Below are 22,890 nucleotides of genomic sequence, written 5' to 3'. Positions count from 1 at the left end.
TCTCCGCGCCCTACTCGGCGTCGTCATGGCGCCGCCCGGGCTGTGACGCCGCCGTTTGGTTCTCGCTGTGTGTGTACCCTTGGAGGCCCGCCCTTTAGGTTTCCCCGTCTGTACTTCCAGTTAGGTGCTCAGTAAGTATTTTTAAATAGACAGATGAATGTGGATCTGGCTCAAGAGTTATTTTCAGTATTTCTACTGAGACCGTAAAGTCACGGCCGATGCGTCCTTTCCCATCTTGCCCGGCTCCCTCAGGTTCTCATTGCTCTCGGTTCTCGGTATTAGATCCACTTGGACCCTCCTCCTGCGCCCTCCCTGTAACCCCTTAATTCCCCCATATAACACCTTCAGTTCTCCTGATCTTGTGGAGAGCTTTTGAGTAGAAGTTTGAGAAATACAAAATCAAATGATTGTAAGTGTACCGCCCTCTCAGCCTGCGGGGATACATCAGATGCCGGAATCCCCGCTAACAGGGAGAGAGTTCTTTTTTTATTACAAAGGAAATGCATGCTTCTTAAAAGAAAAAAAATTCAACTAACTTAACGAGACCTTCCTTACCCAAATACAAACTCAGCTACCGAGTAGCTCTCAAAATTGCTATTTTGAAAGATTTCTTTAAAAAAAAATTTTTTTTTAAAAGAAGATCTTATTTATTTATTCATGAGAGACACAGGCAGAGGGAGAAGCAGGCTCCATGCAGGGAGCCTGACGTGGGACTCGATCCCGGATCTCCAGGATCCTGCCCTGGGCTGAAGGCGCTAAACCGCTGGACCACCGGGGCTGCCCATAAAAGATTTCTTTCCTGACTCTATGCCATTTTTTCTTTATATACTTGTGTATATATACTTTTGTAATCTGTTTTAAAATGTAACATGCTGTAAGCAGTTTCCATATTATATGCTATTTAAACATTAAGTTTTAATGGTTGAATAATATCCAACAAGTAATTACTGTAATTTACCAAATCACTAATATTAGATTAATACCAAATCTCGAATATTAGATCTTTATTTCCATTTATTTATTTATTTATTTATTTATTTATTTATTTATACTGGAAAGAATGTTGACTACAGAGCTTCTTGAGTATTTAGGGTTTTATCTTTAGGATGGCATTTCCTAAGAGCATGTATTGGGCTAAAGGGCACGGGTTTACTCTGGCTCTTTACAGCATTGCTAAATCAGTGCACTTTGAAAGCAAGCCTTCCTCCTTCCAGCAGTGTGTAAGAATGTTATACATTTTATTTTATGTTTTTAAAGATTTTATTTATTTATTCATGAGAGACCCAGAGAGAGAGGCAGAGACACAGGCAGTGAGAGAAGCAGGCTCCATGCAGGGAGCCTGACATGGGACTTGATCCCAGGTCTCCAGGATCAGGCCCTGGGCTGAAGGCAGTGCTAAACCACTGAGCCACCAAGGCTGCCCCAATGTTATACATTTTAAAAGTCATCTAATTTGATAGATGGAAAAACATATCCTATTTTAAGTGTAAATATTTGATTATTACACCTTTTCAATTGGTTAATAATATTGTGCTTTTCTACTGTGATTTGTCTACTCATATGCTCTATCCTGGATAGTATTATTTTTCTTTCCCATTTGATATACTGTAAGAATTTTAACACATTGTCACCTTGCCTATCAATATCTTTTCTTAAAGATATTTATTTATTTATTTATTCATGAGAGACACAGAAAGAGAGAGGCAGAGACACAGGCAGAGGGAGAATCAGGCTCCCCACAGGGAGCCCAATGTGGAACTCAGCCCAGAACTCCAGGATCATGCCCTGAGCCGAAGGCAGACACGCTTAACCGCTGAGCCACCCAGGCGTCCTGCCTACCAGTATCTTTTACTAGACTTTCTTTTAATTTTTAAGAATTCTATAATATAGTATTGGCTGTGTGTTTTCTCATGCTGTTTTCCAAGCAATATATATTTTGTCCCACAAGGTACCTGCTACTTCTGTGCTATTTCTGGGAAAGGATTTCACTATCTACATTTTATTGGGTTGCAGAGACCATAGCCCTGCCTAGGGGTGTACTTCCCTCACTGCCACAGGAAATAGTCTTTACTCAGCTCAGTGTGGCTTAAAATGTTTTTGAATCAAACCTATCAGTCTTTTCTTGTATGATTATTTCTCTTTCAGGGATTTGTTTATTTTAGAGAGAGAGGTATTGTGTGTGTGTGAGGGAAGAGCGTAGAAAGAGAGGGAGAGAATCTCAAGCAGTCTCCACGCTAAGCAGAGTCCTTAGGCTTAGGACTAATGGGGCTTGAACAATGCAGGGCTTGTTCTTGTGACCCTGACAGAGAGTCAGATGCTCAACCCATTGCACCACCCAGGCTCTCCTGATTATTTCTCTTTTAAACTTAGAAAGTCCCATCTCCAATGATTATATTACTTACTTTCTTTTGTTTTCTTTTAGATTGGGGGAGGGGTTATTCATTTATTCTTTTAATATCTAACCTCAATCCATCTGGAATTTATTTTGGTGGGGTAAATCTAGGAACAATTGGACATAGACAGCAAAAGCTATTTATACTCTGTTACCCACTTTAGAGGTATACCTCCAAGGAAATAATTCAAAGTAAAAGATTTGCAAAGATGTTAATAGCAGCACTATTTATAATAGCAACAGTGTAGAACGCCCAGATATCTACTTGCAGAGGAAGAATTAAGCAAACCATGACATGGAATAGGAGAAGGAAAGGTATATATGATGAATTTTTAAAAGAATACAAAATGTACCTACTGTATGCTTACACTTACATATAATCATGCAAGAATAAGACCACAGTCTGGGAAAAAGACACAAGTGGTAGGGTTGTGAGTAAATTACTGATTGTGGATGGGCAGGGGGTGGCCCCTGGCTGTTTGTCCCTTTCTTGAAAGGTATTCAGAAAGTGGATCTGGAGATGGGAGGGGTGCCTCTGGGTGAATTATTTTTCCTTCATATTTAAATTCTATTAATGTCAGCAACAAAAGATTTATTACATTAATTAATATAGTAAGTAGCTCCTGACATTTGTAATGAATATATTTCAAAAACTTTGCTAATCCCCAAATATGTACATAAGGAAACATCCAGCTCCTTGCCTGCTGAATCATGTCTTCATAGAGTCCCTATGTATCTTTTACTTATTCTTGCATCTTTTCAACCACCACTAGTTATCTTCAGGTGATGTCCTTTTTGTTTCCACAAAGGAAAACTGTTGAATCCCCCTGCCCCCACCACACACTTTGCAAGAACTACCCTGTAGCCAAGATGAGTGGAGGCCATCTAAGCCTTGACAATTCAGGTGTTGAGACAGCCAGGCTCACTCAGAGGTAAGTGATTCTCACTTCAGCCCTGGCCTGGAGACACAACTCTAATGCGTCCTTGCAAAATCACAATCCTGACATCAGGTTTGCTCTCAAATAATTGAGCCTAAGAATGCCAAATCCCTAACTATTACTAGTATTCTGGAAAAGTAGGAATTGTGGCTGTTACATTGCAGTAGACTGTGCCCTCCCAGAAAGCAAGCTTCCTGGAATCCATGTCTTTGTGCACTGCCTCCCACTTCAGCCCTGGCCTTAGGCATGCGTCTGGGTTTGGTCAATGGGACTTGAAGGAGGCATGGGACAAGAACAGCCTTGATGAGTGCCTGTGCTTTAGGTCTGTCCTCTTGTACTATGCCCTCTTAGAACCCAGCTGCCATGCTTTAAGGAAGTCCTGGCTAGCCAGTGGGAGCATGGAGATGTCTGTGAGAATTGAGACAGCTCATGGAGAAGAGCAGAGATGCCCAGCTGAGCTCCCAGCTGAATGCGGCCCCCTGAGTAACACCATGTGGAGCAGAACAACCTCCCAAACAACAAACAACCACAGGCTCATGAAAAGTAATAAGGTAGTTTTTAAGCCACTACATTCAGGGGTAGTTTGTTAAACAGTAAAAGATAATTGAATACATGGAAATATATATGCAGTATATACTGTAGGATGTTAGGTCAGAGTAAAATACAAAAGGAGACACACAGTCATCAAGTCTATGTAAAAATGTATGCCTATAATAAAACCAGTAGGGATCCCTCGGTGGCGCAGTGGTTTAGCGCCTGCCTTTGGCCCAGGGCGCGATCCTGGAGACCCGGGATCGAATCCCACGTCGGGCTCCCGGTGCATGGAACCTGCTTCTCCCTCTGCCTAGGTCTCTGCCTCTTTCTCTCTCTGTGTGACTATCATAAATAAATAAAAATTAAAAAAAATAAATTAAAACCAGTACTAAAAGCCACTTTAAAATTCCTAAAAGTGTTTGCTGCTTATTAGGTTCATTTTTTTAAGTTTTTTTTTCATTTTTTAAAAGTTTTTTATTTAAATTCCAGTTAGTTAACATACAGTGTAATATTAGTTTCAGGTGTACAATACAGCAATTCAGCACTTCCATACAACACCTGTTCCTCATCACAACACATGCACTCCTTAATCCCCATCGGCTATTTAACCCATTCCCTCACCCACCTCCCACATCAGTTTGTTCTCTGTAGTTGTCTGTTTCTTGGTTTGCCTTTCTCTTTTCTTCCCTTTCCTCATTTGTTTTTTTTTTTTTCTTAAATTCCACATATGTGTGAAATCATAGGGTGTTTGTCTTTCTCTGACTTATTTTAGTTAGCATAATACTCTAGGTCCATCCAATGGCAAGATTTCATTCTTTTTCTATGGCTGAGTAATGAACACACACACACACACACACATACATATATATATTACATCTTTATCCATTCATTTTAATGCAATTGCTATCAAAATACTAACATCATTTTTGACAGAGCTACAACAAACAATCCTAAAGTTTGTATGGAAACACAGAAAACCCCAAATAGCCAAAGCAACCTTGAAAAAGAAAAGCAAAGCTGGAAGCATCACAATCTTGGACTTGAAATGATAGTACAAAGCTGTAGTCATCAAGACAGTATGGTACTGGCACAAAAATAGACACATAGATCAATGAAATGGAATAGAAAACCTAGAAATGCACTCACGACTCTAGAATATCCCATGGGAAAAAAGTCTCTTCAACAAATGGCGTTGGGAAAACTGGACAGCAACATGCAAAAGAATGAAACTAAGCTTGCTTACATCATACACAAAAATCAAAATGAGGTGGCTGGCTGGCTCAGTTGGTGGAATATGCAGCTCTTCTCAGGGTCATGAGTTTGAGCCCCACATTGGGTGTAGAGACTGCTAAAAAAAGTAAACTTAAAAAAAATAAATTCAAAATGGATTAAAGTTCTAAATGTGAGACCTGAAACCATAACAATCCTTGAAGAGAACAAAGGCAGTATCTTCTTTGACATTGACCATAGCAACTTCTTTCTAGATCTGTCTCCTGAGGCAAGGGAAATAAAAGCAAAAATAAACTATTGGGACTACCTCAAAATAAAAAACATAAGCACAGCAAAGGAAACAATCAACAAAACTAAAAGGCAATCTACAGAATAGAAAAAGATATTTGCAAATGATGTATCTGATAAAAGATTGGCATCCAAAATAGATAAAGACCTTATAAAATTGAATACTGGAAAAATGAATAATCCAATTAAAAAACAGGCAGAAGACATGAATGGACATTTTTCCAAAAAAAGATCTACAGATGGCCAAAAGACACCGAAAAGATGCTCAAAATCACTCATCATTGGGGAAATGCAAATCAAAACTACAATGAGATATAAACTCACACCTGTCAGAATGGCTAAACCCAACAACACAAGAAACAACAGGCGTTGGAGAGATGTGGAGAAAGAGGAATCCTCTTGCACTATTGATGGGAATGCAAACTGGTGCAGCCACTGTGGAAAACACTCTGGAGCCTCCTCAAAAAGTTAAAAATAGAATTACCCTACAATCCAGCAATTGCACTACTAGATATTTACTCAAAGAATACAAAAGTACTCATTCAAAGGGATATATGCACCCCAATGGTTAGAGCAACATTATCTACAGTGGCCAAATTATGGAAACAGCCCAAGTGTTCATTAGGTTATTTTTTAAGTGTATATCTCTTTGAAAGTGCTACAAGGAATTTCAAAAAGTCTATCATGGCTCCTGTTCTCAAGGACTAGAAGTTCTTGTAGTAGTGCCAGGCAGCTCTTGGGAACAATACTTGTGGCTCCCAGCCCAGAGAGAGACTGGCTGAATGGAAGAAGTTCTGGGGTCAGTAGAAGGCCAATAAGGCTCTCAGGAGAAGCAACTGACATCCACTTTTTGTGGAAAGGTAGCTCGGTAAGGAAGAAGTGCCACTATCAAAACAAAATGATTGTGTATGTGTGCATGTGAATGTGTGTGTGCATGTACACACAAGCAAAAAGTAATCTAGCCTCAGAACCTCCTCTGTCCCTGCCCCATCCTGAGGCGCTGTGGTTTTGGCAATGCAGGGCTCAGTCCCCAGGCTCAAGGACCTTCCTGGGACTCACTGACAAGTCTTGAACTCTCTCAACTCTTTCAGTCAGCTTCAGACCAAACCATGCTGTGGTTGCCATCAGCAAGCAGATGACATGACATGAGATGTTCTAAAGTCAACTGAATTCATGCAAAATTAGGAAAATTATAGTATTGGTAAGGAGGGCATGATATCTGGAAAAGTACTTTGTAAAAATAAACAAGTAACTTTGCAAAACAAGAAACTACCAAAACATAAAATTTTACCTCCATCCTTCTGATTTCTTGACTAATTACAGTAAATGTCCACATATATTTACAAAATACATTTATAAAAAATACATTTATAAGAGAAAATGGATATTAATGAAAAAATCAGAAACCACTGATCGTGCTGTTAGTGAAAGCTTTTTTTGGACACCTACTTTTGATTTCATGTCTCATTCATAGGCAAATTTTCTGTTGACAATGTTGCTTTTGGTTCATGAGATGGATTCTAGTTCGGTATTTCTCAGTGTTCCAGAAGGACACCCTGGCTTCCAGGGCTGAACCAGTCTGTGATGCTTTGCAGAAGCACAACTCATTTAGCCATTCGAGACTCAACCATTTCTGAAAAGGTGAGAGCGCTATTCCTGCCAAGCACAAATCTTGTAACTGAGCCCAGGGCCATCAGCAAAAAGTTTAGGAGTCAGGAAATCCTGGTTCAGACTACGTTAATGGGAACAACGTTGGTCTTGTGAAACTTCTGGTTCCCTTTGTGAAATAAAGAAGTACTGAGTCACCTTTATGAGGTATGCCTGCATTGAGCTTCCTAGATTTCCCAAGATTTTTTACTTTATTTTTCCTTGATTAAGAAATTAGTATAATGAGTAGCCTAGTAAATGTCACAGAAGGTAGAAAGACCCTGGTGTTAACAGCTAGGACTGCTTCAGGATCAGGAAACGGGAAGCCGGACATGCCTTTCTGTTTGCCGAGAGCTCCATTCACAGATGCAGGAAAGATTGCCGAGCCCCTATCCCGGGAAAGGAGTGGACTGGTTACACAGTGTTGGTTTTCCTCCCAAATGTCTCCTTCAATAACAGCTCTGTGTTCTAATTGGAACCTTTTGTTCCCAGTGCTCAGTCGACCAGGCCTCTGTGATCTTGATAAGGGGAGGCACCTTTCCTATTTTTTCTGGCTTCTTAGCCCAGCATCTTGGCTTGGTTTCTAACTGTATTGTTTCAGTTTGTTTGAATAACCAGGCTCTCTGGTGAGGGTTCCATGACCCACCCTCCAGCAGGCAGCACCAGAGGTGGGGCCAGGGTCAGGCTGGGCTTATTCCTCATGGGGTTCTTTCTGTGCCCACCCTTTGCCTGAGAGGCCCACTGGGCACCCAAGGGCAGGAGCTGGGCAAGGACATGTCACAGTTGAAAGGTCATGGAACTACTGGAGTCCTCGTGGTGACCTGGCAAAGAATGAGCTCCTTGATCTTGGAACCCACATTGCCTGAGCAGCCTCTGTGACTCTCTGCTCAGAGGACCCTTCAATGCCCCATCAAAGGCAAGGAGACCACCACCAAATCACTTCAGGGGGAGGGGACAGTAGAACATAGTGGTTAATGGTGGCCTCCTGGCCTCACCACTTCTCAGCCATGAGGTTTGGAGCTCATTTAACCTTTCTGTGCCTCAGTTTTCTCATATTTAAATTGGGGTTGTTCCTATCCATAGGGTTGAAAGGAATAACCCAAATGCCATGGTAAGCTCTCAAGAATACAACCATTACTGTTAGCTGTAAGGCAATGGGGAGAACTGTCTTTTTATCTGCTCTGGTCCAAAGAACAATCCCAATTGGTTCCTGTTAATCTGGCACCAACCCTCATCCCCACCCCTGCTTGTGCTACAGAAGGTCTTCTGCTAACTGGAACGTCCCAGCCATCAGCAATCAGACCTGCTTGAGTCTCAGTCCCTGGATTTCTGTGGCTTCTGTCCTTGGATGACTTGTTCACTCAAATTCAACACACACTGCTCAGGATGGGCATGAAGGGGGAGGTGTAAAATTGCCTAGGAATCTGTGTACTGTGCAGGAGAAAAAAGCATTGACATTACATAGAGATGAACGTTAATGTTCGCAGTCTACTTCGGGAGATTCTGAGAAACAGGATCTCAGGGAAAGGAACCATCACTCCAGGAGGGAATATGAAGAAAGGCTTCGGGAGGCAGCATTTACTTTCCTTAATTTGTCAGATCACCCTTCTCCCACTTCTGAACGACCAGGTTTCACGAAGCATCTTTGAGCTGAGCCTCTAGGCCTTTAGCAAAGGATTTAGAAAAATGGCTCAGAAGACAGCTCAGGGCCAGACGAGAGCAGGGTTGGCCGGAAGGGAGCTGTTCCAAGCTGGGATTCCTGGGTTCTGGCCCCCCTCTGCCACCCAGGCCCCTTCCTTGTCTGTGTAATTAGAGTGATTAGGAAGTGGGCCAGAAGCTCCACAACCTCTCTCCGGGCTTGCGGAGTCTAAGGGCCTTTGCGCTCCGGTCCCTGCCCCCCACTCCAGCCGTGCATCTGTGCACCTGGGGAAGAAGCCCCAGCAGGATTCAGCTGACTCATGTTACCGTAACAGGATGCGTTTCATGTTGCTCTCTGGACCTGGAAAAAACCGAGAGGGCCAAGGGTGGACCAGTTGTGAGCGTTTCCTGTTTCTCCGAAGGCTCACGGGCCCAGCATCCCGGGAGCAGCGCAGGCCAAAAAAAGAGCATCTCCTGAAGCGCCCGGCGCTGCGGGCCCCCCCCCCCCCCCGGCTGTCCCGGGAGCCCCGAGGCGGCCGCCTGTCCTCGCGGTGGCCCCGCCGGCTTCGCTCGGGCCCGGAGGCTCTGTCGGGGCGCGGCGCTGGCGGCACCGGAGGCCTCGCTCGGCCGCGTGGGGGTCGGACGGCCCGGCGCGGCCAGGCGCTGCAGGCCCGAGCACAGCCGGCTGCTGGTTCCCTGCGGGCCCTCCCTCCAGGATGTAGTCACCTTCCAGACGCCAAGCCCATCGGTGACTTTAACTACATCCAGCCAGGACCTTCCAGGCTCTGGGCGTCCCGCGTGGAGGGTGGCATTCACGGAGGTCATTTCGACGGGCTACAGTGGGAGGGAGGAGTGGATGCGGAGAGGGTCGAGATGTGTGTTGTGCACCTCACTGGTGGAAGCGTCACCGCACAGAGCTGAGGAAAGAGCTGTGGGGAAAGGCAGAGGCAGGGTGTGTGCCCTGGGGGGCGCAGGAGGCTGGGGGGGACGGTGTCCCTGGGGACCCCAGAGGCCTGGCGGGAAGAGGGCGGCGAGGCCGAGCCCTGAGAGAGGCCTCAGGGAGGTGGGGGGGGGGGGATGCGCCCAGCCTCCCCGCCCTCCTGCCGCTGCCAGGGGTGCTGAGCCCGGAGTGCGGAGTGCGAGCCCTGCGCGGGGCAGCGAGGGGGCCGGCGAGAGGAGCGGGGGTGGGGGTGGGGGGACAACTGTCTGGCACTGCGAGCTAATGTTTAAGTGGCTGTGTTTTGTCTTTGAAGTTTAGAGATAACCCTATAAAAATAGCTGCATACAGATGTCTCAAGACTCAAACTCAGACACCCCCCAAGGGACTGGTTTCAGGCTGGGTTTGTGTGCTGGGGCCCATTCAAGGAGGACAGACATCCTTGGGTGAGAGGGGTGAGCTCTCTGCGGCACTGGCCCCAGGCACGTGCTCTTCTGCCTGACAGTCACTGTCACCAGTAAGCTCAGGTCCCCTGTCCAGAAAAGTCCCTGCATCACATGGTGCACCCCAGAGACCACTTAGAAATTCCAGCAGCCCAGTTACTGTCCCTTCTCTGGGCCACTCTTGTGCAGAATCCCAGCTGAAGGAAAGCACCAGCGACTGCAAGTGACTTAAAAATGAAAATATGCTTCTTATCCCAACAACATAGAACATGAAGAGGAGTTTCATTTTTACAAAATACAATAAACTGCCCACACTTGTACGCACCAAGCAAAAGCATACCTTTGTAGGGGAAGTAGAGGAATGACAAATAGATTGGGGACACTTGATCTCATGTCCAGGGCACGGCTTTAGGTGCGGGTCTTGTTTAAAAATTCCAAAGAGTTGATGAAAAATGACATTTAATGGATACTTCCCAACTGTGTAAACGTGGATAAGTTTCTTAACCCCTGTGTGTCCCCCAACTTTTTATCTGTAAAATGGGAATAATCGTATCACCTCTTAGGGTTTTGTGAGGATTAAATGAGTCCATCTTGGTAAAGTATATGGATGGTGTCTGGTGCACAGAAAAATGGTTGTTCAGTGTCATATCAGCTATGATCACGTCACATGCCAGACCAGAGGACAGATCCATTCTCTGTTTTTGAGACTACAGCTTCAGGGCTTCCTCAACACCCAGGGCCAGCCAGCCATTAAGTGGAGTCATGGCTCTCCTGACCTTCCTTCCCTGGGGAGAGAGGTCTCTAGAACTCTCTATCTAGGCGCAAAGCCCGGCACTTGGACCTATCCCTGGGGCACTTAGAGGAAAGTAGCCCTGAGTTAGGATTCAGAAGATACTCAGTGTAGCAGCTGAGTGACCTTAATCGCCGGGCCTCAGGGTTCCTGTCTGTTAGAGATAATAATTGCCCTCCTCACCTACCCACATGCAGGGTGGTTTTAAAGACCAAATGCAGAATAACTCTAAGTTCTTCCTAGATGTAACATCATGAGTCTCCACTGTGCCTTCAAACCCAAACAGCACTCTCTAAAGCTCAGCTGGGGGTGGAATGGATTAAAATAAGCCAACCTTGATACGTATGCCGAGGCCTCAGGGGAGTCCCTTAGCCACACAGGGGTTTCGGTCTGCCCCCACTCCCAGGCTGCTAGGGGGAGGAGGCCATTAGCCCAAGTGAGTCCTTGAAATGCTGTGGGCAGTTCCAGGAGGAAGCAGGGCTCTTGTCGCCGAGCAGCCCAGGCTGGAGCCTGGGGGATGAAGGTCCATCTTCTGGAGAAGGTGGCCCAAGCCTTGGGGCCAGCAGGGCTCAGAGAGGCGGGGGGACTGGATGTGAAGCAAACCTAAACAAACCCTTTGCAAACCTAAAGCTCTTAATTGCAGCTGAGGGTAATGGAAAGCACAGGGAAGCTCAGGGGCCCTGTGGTCAGAGCATCCTCCAATGGGGGAAATAAAAAGAGAGATAGGGCTTGCCTTATTGAGGAATGTCTGCATAAAAGCCACCCCGAACTCACACAGAAGCAACCACACAAATTACACCAATGAAAGGAGATGCCAGGAGTGCAGGGTGTGGCGCTGGCCCAGAGCTTCGCGGAGCCTCATGGGCACACAGTGAATTTGTTCCCCTCATGTACATGCACATTCATGCACAACTCCATTTGGCTTCACCACAAAACTTTCAGCAAATGTGTCTCCTACGTGGTGGGCACTGTGCAAGTTCAGGGGACCAGGCTCCAGGGCTGGCTTTGACCTAGGGGAGCTGCCAGTTTGGTGGTTGAGACATACTGAAGGCCAGGAGAGAATTGGAGCCCTAACAGGAGCCCTGGGTGGTGCTCCAGAGCTGGGAGTGCTAGAAGCTGGACCTCCAGGCTGAGGGGACAGCAGGCACAGCAGGCACAGCAGGATGTGGGGGACCGTGGAGCATGGGTTAGGCAGAGGGAAGGCCCTGGGCTGATATTTTCTTGTTACATACCTACTTGATTTATGCTTTGGTACTTCCTGGAGGGCAGGACCTTGGCTGCCCACCTTTACAGCCCTCTGCACAACTGGCACACAGTCATCCCAGCACGGGACCCCTGTCATAGAAGGGGATAGGAGTGCAGCCCTAGCCCCAGATGATGGCACAGGTAGACTGGAAGAGTCTACAACAGAGTCCTATCCTCTGGGTTCCAGGAGAATCCTACCCCGTCATAGTCCTCATGGAGCTGAAGGTCTTCCCAGAGGCGGTTCCTGGAACTAACTCCAGGTGCAAGGCCCGTGGGCCACCCATCACTTCCTCCCACCCACCCCTGACTTTGGGAGCAGGTAGCCAGTCCCCTCCCCTCCATATCTGGTTCCCTGGAGGGTGGTCCTGGGGTGTCAGATCCAAAGCTGGGAGGAGGAGGGTGAAAAAGAATCTTCTTCAAAGGTCTGCCCCTTGGGTGGGTATCTCAAGCTAGGCCCACCTTTCACACTGCCCGGAGAATCAACTCCTCAATTTCAATGACGATGGCAATGATGGTGACAGAGCTTGTCTCCTCCAGCCACACATTTGCATAAAAGTTGGGGATTGGATATGGGGGACAGAAAGGGATAACTGAGAGTTGAGCGCTGGGTGCTAGTTGGTACCAGTTTGAGCTGGGCCTCTGAGGAGGTTTAGAACAAGGAACTTGTACAGAGCAGCTACTATGGGCCAGGCCCTTTGCACGTATTCTCATGTCATTCTCACACAACTTTGAGAGGTAGGCGTTCCACACACGTTTCACAGAGGAGGTAACTGAGATAGAGCAAGTCGGATTTAGTTATCCAGAGTCACACACTATCTGAGGGGCGTGGCATCCGGTTCCACTGGAAGCACTGTCTGTTCAGACTGAGGGTCCCTCAGCAAGCTTCCAGGGCCAGTGCAGATTCTGGGTGAATGGCTGTGGCTCAAGTAGGCGCTGCAGCCTGGGGAACAGTGTGTGGAAGGCTAGCTCCGTGAGCACAGCAGCTCTGTCACCGATGGGTTAGGGATTTGGGTGCCCGGCCAGCCAAAGGGGAACCATACAAAGGATTTGCACCAGCCACCCTATTCCTGCAGTCACCAGGCCCAACCTGAAGCTAGCGAGGGTCCCCAAGTCAGGTCCCAGCGTGGGTGAAGGCTGCTTCCCAGTTGATGCACTTGGAAAAGCCCCTGCCTCTACTGTGGGCCACAGAGTGCTGTGTAATTTCCTTTGTGGGTCAGTCCTCCACCAAGGGCTGTGACGGGGCCATGAGTCAGGCCTCAGCCTGTCACTGATAAGCTGCAAGCTGCCAGCTGCCTGGCTTCCACCCTGCCTGGTGGACACTGGGACAGTTGCCCATTGCCTTCTCCCATCTCTGCTCTGTCCTGCAGCGGAGAGATGGGGCTGCTCCGGGGAGCGTCACATGAGCTTCCAGGGGCAGGAACCCAGGTGCCTGCCACCAGCAAGCTGTTTGAACTGGGCCTGATCACACCACTCAACTCCTAAGTAAGAGCATTCTCCACCCTCCCCTTAAGCTCAGGAGACCCACAGGGGAATCTGCTCTTCTCAGAAAAAGGCACTTAGCTTAGGTAATTTTTAAAAAAGAGAAAAAAAAATAGTGGTTACTTCAACTGCCTTCAAGGAATTCACCATGTACAGACAGGCTTTGAAACTCAACAGCTGGCTTTTAGAAAACAAGAAGGATTATCTTTGGATCGCTTGTTCTGAGCTGACAGTGGCTCATCCAGAACCCCTCCGGGTGGGGAGGCACAGCCTGAAGTGCCAGTCATACTTCTGGGCAATTTAAAGCCACGTGCTCTGTGTCACCAAGACTGTGACTCAGCCATGTGCTTGCCAAAGCTCCTTCACAGAGGGATGAAACTGCTCCGTAGGCACTTTTCAAGGAAGCCCCTCACCTCCTGGAGGGAGAATGGGGAGACACAGGAGGTGAGCTTTTCCAGCACGGGAGTGCCCCTCAGAGCCAGGACTGGTAGGTGCTCACTTCAGTTCCCTCAGCCCCTGGCTTTCCATTAATGTCTGTCAGATGACTCAGTGAACAGAAAAAATGATGTGAAGCTGGCACAAAACCCTAAAGCCCATGCTTTCCTACATATATATTCCCTGTTGCCTTGCTGCTTAGCAAGGAGGAGTGATGCCCACCTGATGCCCACAAGGGAGCCTGAAGCTCCAGAGTGAGCAGATGCCCAGCTGGGAGCAAAGAGATCCACATGCCCCGAGGGCTCACCCTTTCTCTGTATTCCTCCAAGGAGGCAGGGGTTGGCCCTAAACACCTTGAGGGAATAAGGCCACTCATATCTGGACTACTTCTGGAATTATAAAGAGTTTGTGTTGTCTGAGACCATCAAAAGAGGATTTAAAAAAAAAAAGTTATTTTGCTCCTTAAAAACAAAAACAAAGGCCTGGTGACAGGTGCTGAGAGTCCAGGCTAGACCAGCACGGGCAGGCTGGGAGGAGTGGGCTGCCACTGTGGGCCTGGTCAGGCTGCCATGCTGGTCTGGGCAGACAGGTCCTCACACTGCAGGCTCCATCAGCCCCAGGCATCTCCTCATGTCTTGAACTCTACCTTCAGTTGCACCTGTGAGTCGGAGGGCCATGTGTAGGGCGGCTGCCACCTAGCTAGTCCCCACTGCAGAGAGCCACCCAGGCATCTTGGCTTGGGTTGGCTAGGGTTTTTTCTTTCCTTTTCTATCCTTTTCTCTTCCTTTTTCTTTCTTTGCTGTCTCCTTACTTAGTCTAATTGTCAGCCTGGCTGGTGGAAACCAGAGACCAGAGAGGGTACGACACTGGACAGAAACTTACAGTGGAGATGAGAGCCCAGTGGCAAAGACAGGGTGACAGCAGCTCCTGGGCCTGCCCACAGGACAAGCATATCCAGCTGATCAACCTGGAGACATGGTTTCCAGATACCGCCCAGGAGATTCCTGTAGGGCCGGAGAGACCAGGGACAGGCGAGAGACACCAAGATTTGGGTCTCCCAGAGAAGAGGACAGCAAGAAGGACATTGACAAGTTTATTAGGCTGATCCCATTAATGGCCAAAACACCAGAGCTGAGTGGATCAGAAACACAGCAGGCATTGGTGGCTGGAGGATGCGAGTTTGCTCCACGCTTAGGGCCGTGCTGTCCCTGCAGAAGGATTTTCATTTGCTGGGGCCTTCCACAGAAGCACATTTCTATCATTCTTTGCACCAATGAAAGCTCTCGTGGCAAGTAATTTTCAACAGCCATTGTCTCTAAAAGGAAATTGGGACTGCATTTTCCCACAAGAACTTCAAGGAATTATGATTACTCAGAACTCCCTCTCAACATTCTTGCGAACATTTGAGAAATTCCCAGTGCCTTCTGCTGCCCTGAGTGCGGGAAGCCAGGGATGTGCCGACTCACACACAGCCCAAAGAACACTTTCAGGCTCATAATAACTGCATAAACCATTGCATAACTGCAATTGCGCTTTTTTTTTTCTAACTTTGATAATGAAAGGAAATGCAAATAAAAAAGTAATGACTTCTGGTAAAATTATGCTTAGAAGACGACTTCCTGCTCTCTATTCGTCCCATCCCCTCAAAAGTCCTCCTATCAAGATCTCTTCTCCAGGAGCTTATTTCCCACAGCAATTTTCCAGGATCACAAAGGGACATGAGACAGGCAAGGTAATTAATTCTGTGAGACTTCCTACTTTGGGACCCAAAGTTTCCCTCAGGCCCAGAGATGGATGCAGGGACTCTCCAGGCTAGAAGAGCCTCTGGCCACTAGCCAACTTCCAATGCAAAGTGCAATTTTGAAATTGCACAATTTTTGTCTTTTCTCCAATTATGAAAAGACATGGAGAGTCTTGCCAAATACTAAAGACTGCCAGAAAAGAATAAAGGGCCTGCATGAGCCTGCCCCCATCGCTCTGTGCAGAGACATAGCTCACCGTTGTTACCTACAACCTTGGACGATGGGGGTGTAGGGGCTGGGGAGTCTACCTGAGAGCTGCCAGAAAACCCAAAGAAGGTACCCAGTCACATGCATCCTGCAAGGATTCAAGAGTTTTTCCTCCCAGGGGCCACTAGACAGAAGATAATTCCAGAAAATAAGGTTTCCTAGAAATATCTGCCTGGAGAATGCCGTAGGCAGGTAGACATACGTCTCTAACATATGTTTCTTTTCTTTTTTTTAAAAGATCTTATTTATTTATTCATGAGAGACATGGAGACATAGGCAAAGGGAGAAGCAGGCTCCCTGCAGGAAGCCCAGTGCAGGACTCAATCCTAGGACCCCGGGATCATGCCCTCACTCAAAGGCAGGTGTTCAACCACTGAGCCACCCAGGCATCCCTCTAACATATGTTTCTAAAGAATAATTTGTTTTTCTAAGAAAGAGAAGAAACGAAGAACCCCCCCCCCCAAAAAAAAAAAAAGAACGGAGAGAGAAGGAGGGAAGGAGGAAAGGGGAGAAGGAAGGAGGGAAGGAGGGAGGGGAAGGAAAGGGAATAGAAATGGAAAGGAGAAGATAAAAGTTCTAGAGCTATATTCTTCAGTATGGTGGCTTCTGCTCACATAGGACTATGGAACCCTTGAAATACAGCTGATCGGAATTGAGATATGCTGGAAGTATAAAACACACACTGGATTTTAGATTTAGTATGTAGAAAGGCATGTCAAATAGGTAACAAGAATTGTTATCAATTACATGTTGAAATGATAGCGCTTTGGAGATTTGGAATTAAACAAAATTTATTAAAACAAATGTCACCTATTTTTTTACCCCTTTTAAAAACGTGGCTCCTAGAGCATTTACAGTTACATCTGGGGCACACTCCATTTCTCTTGCAGCGCTGCTCCGGATAGTTGCCCTGGTGGCCCACAGGCACCAGCCCCATGTCTAGTGCCCACCAAAGCGTAGAGGTCCTCTGCTCTGCCCCTTTCCCTGGACTGAGAGTCAACCAGCCCAGATGTGAGATGTTTTGATTCTTAGATTCACCAGATAAGAGCCAAGCAGAGTTTCAAGCAGTCATTTTTGACCTTTTAAAATCCTCTGCTTCGAAGGGAGGGCACACAGGGGCTTTCTTGGGCTGGGCTGAGAGAGCCAGTAGGTGGCTGTGTGATAGCAATGGAAACTTTGAATAGGATGTGGGAGTCGTGGGAGGTTTTGGTCAGGCCTCAAGTGGGGACTAGGCATTGACAGGCACTGTTCTAGTTTGAATCCAGGTTCACCAGTTAGCCTTTAGAAATTTTAAAGCGGCACCCCAGAACATCGTGGCAACACTACCAAAACATTCCTTCCAGAAATATGTGTTGAGCACCCTCTCTGTGCCTGGAGTACACAGGCCAAGAGTGCAGCTGGCTGCCATGGAACCCTGAAGGACAGAGAGGAGGGGTGGGTGTGGGACAAGGGAGGGTAAGGGTCCAGGTGCCAACAGTCCAGCTGCTCAGTTCCCCGGGTCTCAAGCCCCTGCGTGTGCACTTTTATAAAGTTGGAATTACAGTATACTTGCATGTTTTGCTTCATGCCACTTTCTCATAAATGTTCATAAGCATTTTCCATGTTCCTACATAGTCCTCATATCATTCTTTTTGGTAATCAACTAATACTCCTCCAAGTGACTGTATCATTTTGTTTACCTTCTGTGGGACATTTAGTTTCCAGTTTTGTTCATTTAAATGTGATAGCCACAAATTGCAAAAGTGCAGTTTGCTTTCTTTTCTGTCTTTCCCTTCGGATTTAAATTTGCTTATAATTAATTCCCAGGAAAGAGAGAAATACCACGTTTAGGGGTTTGAATTCTTTTCTAGTTCTTAACAGGTAATTGCCAAGGTGTTGTCCAAAAGGCATGTGTGAACTTAACATTGCTTGCGGCAGTGGATGCGAATACTAAGTTTCTTGCAACTTTGCCAGAATTGAGGTGTTACAGCATATGTATATGTATATGTGTATACATATATTTTTACAGCATTTAAACTTGTAAATGTATATATATGTATGTCATAAATACATATATGTATACATTTGCAAATTGTATTGCAGATTTTTTGAAGCCTGAGGTTCAAATATTAAGCAAAATATTTATAAACAGGTAATACAAGTTGTATACTTTTTTTCCCCTGAAAATGCCAAGACACTGTCTTGAGCATTTCTGGACTTAGGCATGCATTTCTGTTTTTAAATCACTCTGCACAGAAGACACATCTCTCTTCATATATTAATTTATTTAATCATTTCTTTATGTCAATATGGACTCATTTTATATTTTGGGTTATATTACCCTTAATTGTATTGCTCAAAATCTTCCCACTTAGGCCATTGAGAACTCTTTCATTTGGTTGTACGGCCCTTTGACACACACTTGTCAATGTGTTTGTAAGTGCTTCCTTACTTTCTAGTACTCCAAGATGCTCCAGGCTCACCTTCCTCAGTTCTCGACTCTGTTCTCCAAGGAGCCCTGTTATTGGATAATGGTTCCAGAAATCAAGATTTGGGTGCTCGGTGTGCTTATTCCTATGAGGGTGTCTTTCCTCAGGCTCTCAGGAGAGACAAAAAAAAAAAAAAGACATATGTGTGGTTACTAGCCTGCACCGGGGGTGGATTTCCATAAATGAAATTTCTGGATCAGAGTGAATCCACATTAAACCTATTGTTACTGCCTAACTGTCCTCCAAAAAGACTGGATGGTGCTTAAAAGCACCTGTTTCCCCACAGTCTCACCAATACTGAATAGAAGCAATCCTTAACATCTTTACTAATCTGATGAGTGGAAAATGGGTTCTCCCTGTCTGAATTTGAATGGACTTTTTTTGAATTGATGTTCCTAGTTTTCCCATTGTCCATCTGTTACTAGACTTTGAATTTCTTCTTTTATCTTGTGCAAGCATTTGCATGCTTCCTAATAATCTAAAATGACTTTTTACAACTCTTCGCTGATCTCACCTTTGAGCTTAGGTAGATTTTGCTGAGAAACAGGCGCTCTGGTGGCGGAGTGACAACAGCCCAGCTGGGGACAAGCAGACTCATTTTCTTTTTTATTTTTTTTATTTTTATTTTTTATTTATTTATGATAGTCACAGAGAGAGAAAGAGAGAAGCAGAGACACAGGCAGAGGGAGAAGCAGGCTCCATGCACCGGGAGCCCGACATGGGATTCGATCCCGGGTCTCCAGGATCGCGCCCTGGGCCAAAGGCAGGCGCCAAACCGCTGCGCCACCCAGGGATCCCAAGCAGACTCATTTTCCACCTCTCCTCACAGACACCTTCCCGGCCCCTCCAGCGCTCCTTCCTTGAGGATAAACTGTTCTAGAACTCGTCAGCAAAGCCTGCCTGTCATGGACTTTTGTCACAGTTTCCACGGTGGCTGTGACTCAGCTCCAGTCCCTGACATCAGAGGCTGTCCACCTGGAAAGCACTCATTCTCTGGCACAAACCTGCCCTCCTCAGCCTGGGGCCCGCAGAAGTCTGGCTGAGCCTTCGCCCCACTGCTCCTCTGCTCCTGCTCACCCCTCTAACTCAATGCTATTATACAAGTGAAACATCCACAGACACAAACTATTCCAACAGTACAAAATGACCCTGTGAAAATACATGGATATTTGTTTAGCTTCTGCGCATCTTTTGAAATACCCACGCATAAATATGCATCTATTTGCATATAGATTCTTTGTTTAAAAATTGAAACTGGCAGACAACTATACACAGCGTTCTGCACCTTGCTTTTATTTTTAATTAGCAATGTATTTTCAAGATCTTTCCATATGAGCACATACAGATCTATTTCATTTTGGATGGCCACATAGTATTCCATTGATGTGTTATTATTTATTTATCTATCCAGTCCCCTATCAATAGACATTTGGGTTGTTTTTTTTTTTCTTTTTCTTGTTCTTGCCACTACAAACAACAATACAACGAACATCCTTAAATAAACATCCTTGTGGATCCATGGGGATATGCAACTGTAAATTCCTAGAACTGGAATTGCAGGTCAAAGAAAATATGTACTTTAACTCTGATAGATATTGCCAACTTGCTCTCTTGAAGGGGCTGTGCCAATTTACCCTCCTGTCAGCACTCACTGAAAGAGGGTATATTTCTCTGTCCTCTCTCACCAACATCCAGCTTTGTTACACATATAAAGCTCCTCACACCTGAGAGGTGAAAATGGCATCTCATTGTAATTTTAATTTTCATTTCTCTCATTATGGTCTAGGGAGATGTATTTCACATGTTAGCAAGACATTAATATTTTTCTGTGAACTATTTAGATCCTTTATGAACTATCCTATTGTTTGCCAGTCTTTATCTTACTGATAAAGTAATAGTTCTTCACATATGAAGGAAATTGGTACTTCTGTTATGTATGGTATAATAATATCCCCCAGTTTGTGGTATCTTTTGTTTGTGGGCTTTTATTATATACGTATTGCCCTTACAGATTCTGTCCTATAGAAGGTTAGAATTTCAATACACACATTTGGGTGTGCAAGAATTGATTTTTTATATCTCATCATCATTTCTATATTTCAGCTCCCATTCCTCTAAGGTGACAGACACTTTGTCTCCTCAATTCAGAGGTCAGCCGGTCCCTCCCAAAGTTCCTGGAATGATCCTGAGTTCAGGTGAGCTGACTCAGTACATGAGTGGACATTGGAGCCCCTTCAGTCCTTCAGGCCAGCTGTCCATCTGGCGTCTACTGAAATTTTCTGTCTGGTCACTTTGGGCTGTCACTTCTTGTCCACAAGATCCCTCCATGGCTGTTCTCTCCTCCATGCCCCTGCACTACCAAGTACACAGGACTCTTTCTGCTGACCACAGTGATGCAGAGGCCCATTGGCCTAACACACCATGGCCATTTCTAATCTAGACCTTTGCCAGTTTCTCTTGAGTTCATCCTAGGAAACTCGGGCAGAGCTTCTTTCTCAGGACCCCACCAACATCCACATACATCTAAAGACACCCTCACCTCTGCCCTCTTCCAAAGCCCAGGGACTCCATCTGGTTGGAGAGACTGACAAACCTCGTTCCCCCTTGTCAGGGAGCTCTCACCTCTATTCCTATGTCTTCCATTTTTCGGAGGAGTTGTAATTCTGTTGCTCAGAGGTCAGGAAGACTTTCTTTCTATACTTTTTTTCTCTTTCTGTGCTCACATCCCTTCCCTGAGGCAGTGCACATAGAATGGCCAGATATGGGTGTGTGTGTGTGTGTGTGTGTGTGTGTGTGTAGTTCTTGGGGAGGGAGAGGCCAAAGTTTCTCAGGAACCCCAGGAGGAAAGCAGCCAGGCGTTAAACTCTGTGAACTTCCCAAGCCTCTCCCAGCAATTTTCAGTCACACTCCTCACTACTGGGGGCCTGTCCCCTCTCAGGCCCTCCTGATACCATCTGAGGCTGTTATGGGTTGAGTATGTGCCTGTGCCCCCTTTGTGGCTGGAGGCTGGCCCATCTCGCCCTCCTCTGTGGCATCTAGACCCCTGGGCCTTGCATATCTGGGCACTTCGTCAGGATGTATGGCAGGGAAGCACCTGCTGGTTTTAAGAAGCCAGCCTGTCCTTGTCCTTGGTGCTCTCCAAGAAGGCCAGGAAGGTGGGGCATCAGTGAGGGGCTTTCTTTGGGTGCCCCCCAGATGGCCTCCTCAGCTTCTGCTTTCTCCTGAAAGCTTTCCTCAGCCGACCCCAAGAAGCCAAGGAAAGAAAGGTTTTCTCCAGAGAGCACTGTCTGCAGGTGAGGCCCCCCACCCAAGTCTGTCTTCCCTAGCTTCCATCCTTGCTTTGCTGGCTCTCCCTCAGGCTCGGGGGCTGGATAGGGTGACATGACCACAGACCTCGGGCCCTCAGGAAGGGATGCTGGAGGGAAGAGCTGGAGCAGAGGTGCCATTGTGCGCCTCAGTGAACACAATGAACTCATTCCTCATGCTGTTTTCATCCCATCCCTACTGCACCCCCGGTTCCATCTTTACTTTGCCTCCAGCTAAATAAAAGCTCCATCTCTAAGGCTTCTGTTCACAAGGAAAAGGTCCTTTCTGTGAGGTCCTCCCAGCTCAGAACACCCTCACTCTGCTCCTCCTTCTCTTTCTCTTTCCTGGGTAGAGCCAGCTCTCTGGTCTTCCAGCCTTCCAGCCATTTTAATTGTCCCCTCCTACATCCTCCAGCCTGCAATCTGACCTAGTTTTGCTGACCCTGTTACCCCACATCTGTGCCCGTTACCGCCGGGGCCTCACTGCCTCTGGCTCTTTTGTGGTAATTAATCTTCTCCTCAGTGGCTTCTCTGAGCAACACTATCCACCTGCAAGCTTACCTCGGGACGACAGGCCGAATTATGGGAAATGTACACAGTAATGGAGATTTGGGGTTGGGAGGAGGGTCCAGCCCCACCTCTGATATCTACTGGCTGGTCCCTTGACTTCCCTGAGCCTCCTTCATCAGAAAAATGGTGGAAAACAAAACGGTACTTACATCACAGGGTGGTGAGGGCTCCACAGACATCAGTGTATATTTCTAAAACGTGTGCTGTTAGTAGGGTAACGTGCAAAGCATTTTTCGTGATTGACCCAGGCCCATCTAGCGTAAATCTTGAGTCTTGTATTTTTTTGGAGGAGGATGTGTTTCTCTACCATTTTCTTTTTCCTTTTGCTACAGTTCCTTTTTTAACTAGAAGGTGGAGGCAGAGGTGGCAGTGGCAGCGCCAGGGAGGAAAAGCAGAACTGGGTGTAGGTGGAAAGATAAATAGGCTCTCAGCGGCCACGTCCCCAAGAGTAGGTGCCAGCAAATTCAGCTGGGATGGATTCAAGTTTGGAAACCTAGTGCTGAGCTCCTCACCTCTGCAGGTGCAATGTGGGTGCTCCCCAC

At 46.4% G+C, this 22,890-nt stretch overlaps 1 long non-coding RNA gene across 1 annotated transcript; it reads left to right on the top strand.

The window, feature by feature from the left end:
- The first annotated feature begins 1 nt into the window (after position 1).
- LOC140639826 (uncharacterized) lies at positions 2 to 4,279 on the top strand. The gene is made up of 3 exons (XR_012036474.1): positions 2 to 131; positions 3,202 to 3,324; positions 3,682 to 4,279. It is a non-coding gene; the product is annotated as an uncharacterized lncRNA (long non-coding RNA).
- The last annotated feature ends 18,611 nt before the right edge of the window (positions 4,280 to 22,890 follow it).

The sequence above is a fragment of the Canis lupus genome, chromosome 9, assembly GCF_048164855.1.
Source record: "Canis lupus baileyi chromosome 9, mCanLup2.hap1, whole genome shotgun sequence".
NCBI lineage: Eukaryota > Metazoa > Chordata > Mammalia > Carnivora > Canidae > Canis > Canis lupus.
Note: the sequence above shows the minus strand (reverse complement) of the source record. Positions and strands in the feature narration are given on the sequence as shown.